Source organism: Carassius auratus, chromosome 9 (genome assembly GCF_003368295.1).
Source record: "Carassius auratus strain Wakin chromosome 9, ASM336829v1, whole genome shotgun sequence".
Taxonomy (NCBI): Eukaryota; Metazoa; Chordata; class Actinopteri; order Cypriniformes; family Cyprinidae; genus Carassius; species Carassius auratus.
Window position 1 is genome coordinate 17530884 of NC_039251.1, and position 7585 is coordinate 17538468.

The 7585-nt window shown below is 37.1% G+C and overlaps 1 pseudogene; it reads right to left on the minus strand.

Annotated features, from left to right (window-relative positions):
* Nucleotides 1–3213: 3213 nt before the first annotated feature.
* Nucleotides 3214–7465, minus strand: LOC113108550 (ganglioside-induced differentiation-associated protein 2-like; annotated as a pseudogene).
* Between the last annotated feature and the right edge of the window lie 120 nt (nucleotides 7466–7585).

A 7585-nucleotide genomic window follows, 5' to 3' on the forward strand; every position in this document is an offset into this window, starting at 1 on the left:
CAGCAAATGAAGGAAAGAAAAAGTAAAGACTATAGAAAATAAATGGGTATTAAGGGAACCGGACAGAGAGAGAAAAACTGGACAAATCAGATTAGGGAAGTGTGTGATTTGAGGCATGCTTTGAGGACCTCTACATGGCTTCATACACTAAACCATAAGAGCTGGGCTGTATTAGTAAAGGCCTAGTCACCTGCTGTCTTTAATATTACTGTAAGAATGACAGGCAGACCTGCTCACATGATGAAATGGCAATAATGAGGGGACAAAGAGTTTGAAGAGATCAGCCAGATCAGTGACCGGGTGCAGCAGAGCCAGTCCATGAACATTAAAACGTGACCTTTAATGTCTTCCAGTATAGGAAGACTGTATAGGAACAAACACTTCGGATCCTAATAAAACCCTCAGCAGGGTTTTGGCCCGTCCAAAGACAGCAATAATAAGTAATAAAACATCTGCACAATAAATCCTAATAAAACAGATGTGAGAAAGTTTAGCATCACGCTAATTTTCCATACTGCACATAATCTACTTTAATAAGGGCCCAACACCGAAACCTTGTGGTAATTCCCACAACTAAGCATGTTAAGTAAGGTGCTTAAGCTCTTGGGTTCCTGAGCACACCATTAAGTTTGTTTTGCGTATATTAACCAGCTAACTGAACATCTCCCCCTTTTTATATGTATAATAAGGCTAATTATCTGAAAAAATATCTTTATTTAAATGATTATGTGTAAACGAAAGAAAATGCGGAGTGCTATGACAGACACTAAACTAACATAGTTAAGTAGGTTGTCAAGGGAAAAAATTAACCAGTCATTTGTCTTTTAAGAGTCTATATACAAAACATTTGACCTGCAGAAGATAAGTCAGACACATGATTCAGGTTTGTAAATCAAGTTTTAAAAACACTTTGGATTTTTAAAAGTTTTCAAACCCAACCAGACTGAAACAGCAACACTGGCTCAACCAATTGTGTGAGTTTAGTGTTGGACTGACCAATTCCAACTGAATTTTTCATAAAATTCCTTTTGTTGACACCAGTGGCCCAGAGAGCACACAGTTCACCTTAACTTCATATCAGCAAGCAAATCTGGAAGCTGTTGTGCCACTTCCATATACCATATACCGAAGTAAATTTGGTTAAGCGATTGTGTTTGTTCAGATTAGAGCTAGCTGTCATTCGCAATGGCTCAAGTTAACATCTAGAAGCAAGACTGATAAAGCAGATTATTGAATGACCTTAACTTGGGGAAAATAATATTTGGTAGTTCAGTTGGTGACAGACCTTGGGCTGCCTTTCCATGTCCTGGATTTAACAGTGTTCAAAGACAGGCAGGAAAGTGCAGTGTTTATTTACATGGGACCTGGCTTATGTGCCTGTGTTTGAATTGGATCAACAGCTCTAGTTAGACTTGATCACCTTAACACAGCTGGTTCACTGTCCACATGATCTGGGTTTGAAATAATGGCAGCCAACAAATATACAAATTAAATCTCCCACTAACAAATAAATATACACATGTGCTCTGAATGCTATGGCAAGCACACAAGCCAAATATACACTCTTTCTCTTTTAGGCATTTAAACAGTTGTGGCTATGCACACACACTTGACTGTAGCTGTGTTCACAATGGGTCTTTCTGAATGCAGAAGATTCTGCTGTACGTCCAAGCTCGTGTTGTGAGACAGAGGCGGTGTCAGCTAATCTGAATTCAAGAAACACCCACAACAGATCAAGATGAAAAGGCCAGGGTGGAAGAGATAGCTCTCGATCAGATGCATGTTGCTCATAAATCATAATTTTATCACATTAACTGGAAGACAATTATGTTTTCAATTCTGTAAATCACATGCATTACTGCAGATGCTTCTCTGTTAAAAAAAACTAAACAAAAAATTCCATTACACAGTCTTCTAGATTATAGTTTTGGTAAACATTTCCTCCTATTGATTGTTTGGTAATCTTAAAGAGCCAGTAAGATGAAAATTCTAAGCTTCCTATCACTGTTTATAAGTCCTGTACATTAGGTTTTAAATCCATCCAAGGTTAAAAAACATTGTCATTTTGTCAAAAATATCATTTTAAAATGATATTTTAAAATGTTCAGCGCGGGGGCGTGGTCACATATAACGAAGGGAGACATGAAAAACAGACATAGCGTTGTTTTCATATGGATTACTTTATCACAGAATATCTTTTCGGCAGCACTTGTTTAGTTTTAAAGTAGACATGTCAAGCTTTCTATAGATATCTCTCTCAATGTCTCTTCGTTGAGTATTCACGGAGTTACACTTCATTTTAATGACGTGTTTGTACATGACGATCTGCGCAGACAGGCTGCCAGACAGCACACATACGGATAAGACGCTCGGGAGAAAACGAACACATAACTTCATAATCATACTTAGCGTTGTGATTCGGAGATGCTCGTTGGTCTAAATAAAGTTGGTAATGACCCTCTTTTATGGCCAAACGCTTTTGAAAATCCCGCCGTACTCACCGAGATTAGAAAAGCAGTCATCAGTGAAATGTTGTGAACCGAACAAAGGGATTTGTTGTACTGCTCTGGTATTGTGGGTAAAAATGAATTTTAGCCATTGGTTCTTCTGATCTTCATTCTTTTGGCAGTGAAAATAAACAAACCGTCTCCACGACATGATGCTATCACACCAACCAGAGCGTCTGTGTTGGGGGGGTGGGGAAGGTCAGAGCTTCGTTTTCTCCCAAGACGGTAGGCGGAGATTATTATGCAAAGTGCTCCTAGTGACGTACATAGAGATGGGCAAAAGATTTGAATTCTATAACGACTCGTTTCAGCGATTCAGAGTCGACTCCTTACTTTGGAAGCCAATAACTTTATAAATCGTGTACTTTTTGGTTTAATTACTTTGCACATTGTTTACACTGATGGACAGCTACATCATACACTGTAATACAGGTCATTTTCCCATCTGTATGGCTCTTTAAGAAAACTACACTACTGTTCAAAAGTTTGAGGGAAAAAAAATGTATATGGTTAAATGGAATGCATTAATTTGATCAGAAGTTACAGTAAAGACCTTTATAATGTTACAAAACATTTCTATTTCAAACAAATACTGTTCTTTTAAATTTTCCATTCATTGAATTCTGGAAAACAAAAAAATTATCATGACTTAATTTAAAAAAAAATAATTCAAACCAAGATTTTGTGAATAGTATGTCTACCTAAAAAGATCTGAAATTCCGATATGTTGAACGATTTTAAGGCTCACCCTCTAGATTTCCGGGCTTTTCGGCAATGCGGATCTGTCTCTCCAGGACCACGGGCTCCCCCTCAGCATTGCCAATGTCAGCAGGGAGGAGAGGCAGACCAATCCTCTCCTCTTTTTTTGAACGTGGGTAATACAAAGGCATTAACTTCCTGTACACTGGCTGGAAACAGAATAAATTACAACAACATTTAGGGTCAATCAATCATAGATACATATTCAGGTACATGCTAAAAAAAAATGATTTTTTTTTATAATGCAATTTTTTGCAAAAAAATATAAGCAAGGAATACGTGAATCTCGAATGTATAATGCTGTAGCTCACACTCAGCAAACAAATACAGTACACAAACAAAGGTGGCTTTTAAATCAAAACGAGAATTTCATAAGAAAATGAAAGAGCACACAAGAGAGTCGGATGGAGGCTGTTGCATAACAGCGAAAATGAAATGCCACACACCTCCTCAACATCCGAAACAGCAAAACACCACCATCTCAATGTTTTCACCATGGTTCTCCAAAAATCTACGAACAGTCCCTAGAAATAGAAATGTGGGGTAAACACATTCTAATGAGATCCCACTGAATCACATAAAAAAGCAAATGTGATGTTTGATTTCAAAACAGAAATTACTTAATGCTATATGTGTGGCGTCCTCCAGTGGATATGCCCTTTTGACTGTGTTGACCACACAAAACCCCACAGATGCCATGGCATGTTCCCTGAGGAGAGAAACACAAAGAATAAACATTATATATAACTGAAGCAGTGCAACTTTTTTTGTTTACATTAGATAGCTGGGTTTTCCATATAGGAGTTTTGCATATATACATGCAGATGTTATCTGCATAGTCAAGCATTACATTACTGTCATCAGCACCTCCGGTAGACACACAGAGACACACACACACACACACACACACACACACACACACACACACACACACACACACACACACAAACAGTTGCTCCCAAACTAAAGATGAATGGCATTTATCTATAGCCAATGTTGAGTTCAAATTCACAACAGCTAATGTATTCAACGATGGAATCTAAATCTCATATAATTTCCTTCCTTCCCAAAAGCACATTGGATTTATTCTATACATCACCAGACATCACTATGAATCCTTTTCAAGCAATGTACATAAAGGTTGGGGTTATTTTACTAAACACCTCACTGCCATGGGAACTGCTATCCTGCTTTTCATGAAATATTTGATTTAGACTGTATTTGAACTTTTTAATGTCTGATATGATCTTCAAGGGTGACTAACAGATTGAAAAAACAAAGCATATTTACTTAGTCTAATCATGTCAGAATGTCCAGACAGTCTGTATGAGCTGACATCTAAAGTTGTTGGAATGATCCGGCTTACTTGGCAAGCTGCATGACGTTTCTGTAACAGCTGTAAAGAGAACTCTCCGCAGCTGTCCGGTACTTGGCTTTATATTTGGGTCCAACTGTGTGAATGATAAAGCGTGCAGCCAAGTTGAAACCCTCTGTCATTTTTGCCTCACCGGTCCGACATCCTGGAAAAATATATGGACATCTATATCACTCCAGTGAAAGTTATGCAAAATGTGAAGTTAAATAAATGTGATAAGATCTGTTCCAAAACTGTGTAACAAACACCAACATCATTTAAAAATACTAATAGTTTAAGATCACAATTGGATACCAGTTCTCCATCTGCTATCCTGGTAGTGCCCCCTACCTTTCAGTTTGAGTAATTCATCCCTTAGTTCAGGGCCGGAGTATCTGTGGATACTGTCTGATACAGGATTCTTGTCCGTTAGTGTCTCGTTACTTGTATTGATGATTGCTGTGCAGTTTAAAAGTGCCACATCTCCGTTACTGTAAAATGAGGGAATAATATAAACCAACATATCAGATACAGAACATCATATAAGCTATGAAAAACCTTTGAGAACAAATATAGAATATAAATAACTTTTATTATTGTAAAATGAAACTCTTAAAAATGATTGGTAATTGAAATAAAACTCAAATAAAATCAAATTTAAATATTAAATGAAAAACATGAACTTTGATTAAAAATTAGAAACGTTGCCTTGGTTTAAGAACTAAAGTTCTTACAAAAACTAACAACAAATGTCAAATGCACACAACACAATTGCTGAATAAAACCAAATTAATCTTGAAATATAAAGAGAAACTAAAAATATCAATAAATAATATTAATAAACACTATAATAAATATAACATAAACAGTATATAACATTAAGTGTTAAAATAACCTTGCCATCATGCAGAAGGTCAAAAGAAGTTTCAAAAGAAAACTGACAAAAAAAAATACACACACACACACACACACACACACACAGAGAGAGAGAGAGAGAGAGAGAGAGAGAGAGAGAGAGAGAGAGAGAGGGAGGAAGAAATTTGCAGTTATATACATGGAAATCAGATGACTGACAGAATAAAGTCACTATGAACAAATCCCGCAAGCATAAAACTATGTGTACTGATTAATTCTAATACTTCCTGAATTTGCAGAAGGACTGGTTTTATGAATTGGGCTTCATAAAGTAGTTCAATGCAATGAACTTCTCCTTTATTAAAAAAGAGAAACTATGAATTCAAAGAGAAAACCATCTTGATCCTTCCCTAACAAAGCTACACTGGCCTGAAAGCCAAAAGGACCTCACAGACAGTCACGTGTGATTGAGCTATGACTGGGATTTGTGAGCATGGGGGAATGACTAAGAGACGTGAAGATCATCAGAGCTGATGAAAATAACTGATGCAACAAACACACAGTGCTGTTACATAAAAATATTTAGGTCCAAATTACTAAATGATAATTAAACTCTAATACTAAATGATAAAAGTTTAAACTTAAACTTTTGAACTAAGCAAATCAGTAGTTACATTTACTGACAACCCGGATGATTTAGGACCAAACGCAGATTTATATGTAGTCTGTTTATTAAGCAATCTTTGTTGAAATAAGTCAGAAATGCATGGAGAAGAAGAAAACAGAATGTTCAAGAAATGTCATTGAAAATAACACTCACAATAGTACTATCTTGCTGTTGATGTCTTGTCTGAAGGGGAAAGGGGACTCTAAAGAATTGAGCTGATCGGTCAGCTGGTCATCTTCCTCCATTAAGAGGTTTTCTCCGTCCACCTCGTCCTGGACTCCCTCAGGCTGGTCCCACGTCGGGAGGTTCTGGACCTCCACAAACTGGGAACGAGCTCCCAAGGGATCCATGCTTTAGCTTCACTAGGCAATTTTAAACTGAAAAGACACAGACAAGCTTTTGTGGTTACAATGACAGACTTCGATGCTGAAGCCATCTAGTGGGCCCCCGAATCCTATTTGAGAAACAATTTATTAAAAGTGTAGTAAGACTTCTTTTTTTTTTTACCTAGATATACATGCAAGTGTTTCACACTTAACAACAACTCATGTTTCTAAAAACACATATTACATTATTATTAGATTTCAATACAGTGTGATGCTTTCTTCAAAATAAATTCACATAAAAGCTAAAGCCACGATGAAACAGAAGAAAGGTACTCCCAAACTTTCAAAATGTGACAATAATTGTAACGGTATTCAGCAAGGCTGTCTGTGCCAGCTGCAGTGTGAGAAGTGAACGCGATTGACTTTCGGACACAACAGAGAGAGAGGGGCTCTATCAGAGCAGACAGACAGGACTTCAGGAACAGATCAGATATTCAGCAGAAATGAGACGCATGTGTAAAGGTCGTCTCCCTAAATTACACTTCAACAACAACAACAAAGCCACGAGTTTCTTCAAATACATTAAAAGTTTCAACTCGAACGCAATAGGCACATACAAACAACGCAACACATTACAGTATTAAAGAGTAGAAAAAGGAAAGCAACAATTCATACTCATTCTAAATACACAGGTTTATCATATTTATATTGAAAATCCAAATTATAACCACCATCAACCAGCAACCTACCAGATGTCCTATGATGCAGCTATTTGAGTCCTTCCTACTGCAAAACCAAAACCACATGAGCTCCAACTAATCCGTTAAAAACAGAGTTAAAGATCGCTGGCATTATCCAGTGGTTCCGCTTTTAACTTAGCCATTGTTAAAATGTGATTTTAGCTGCTTGTGGTCAACACATCGTGTTTGCAACATTCAGCGAATTTCCTGATCAGCTGATTCACGGGGACAAAAATCATCACTTCCGGGAACGTAGTGGGGGCAGTGGCAATGTTATCGATCCGTGTAGAAAACGCACAGACCTATACAAAATTGTAAGACATATTTTAATCGACGTTCTAGTGTCGTCGCTAAATTAAAATAAGCATAATAAAGTA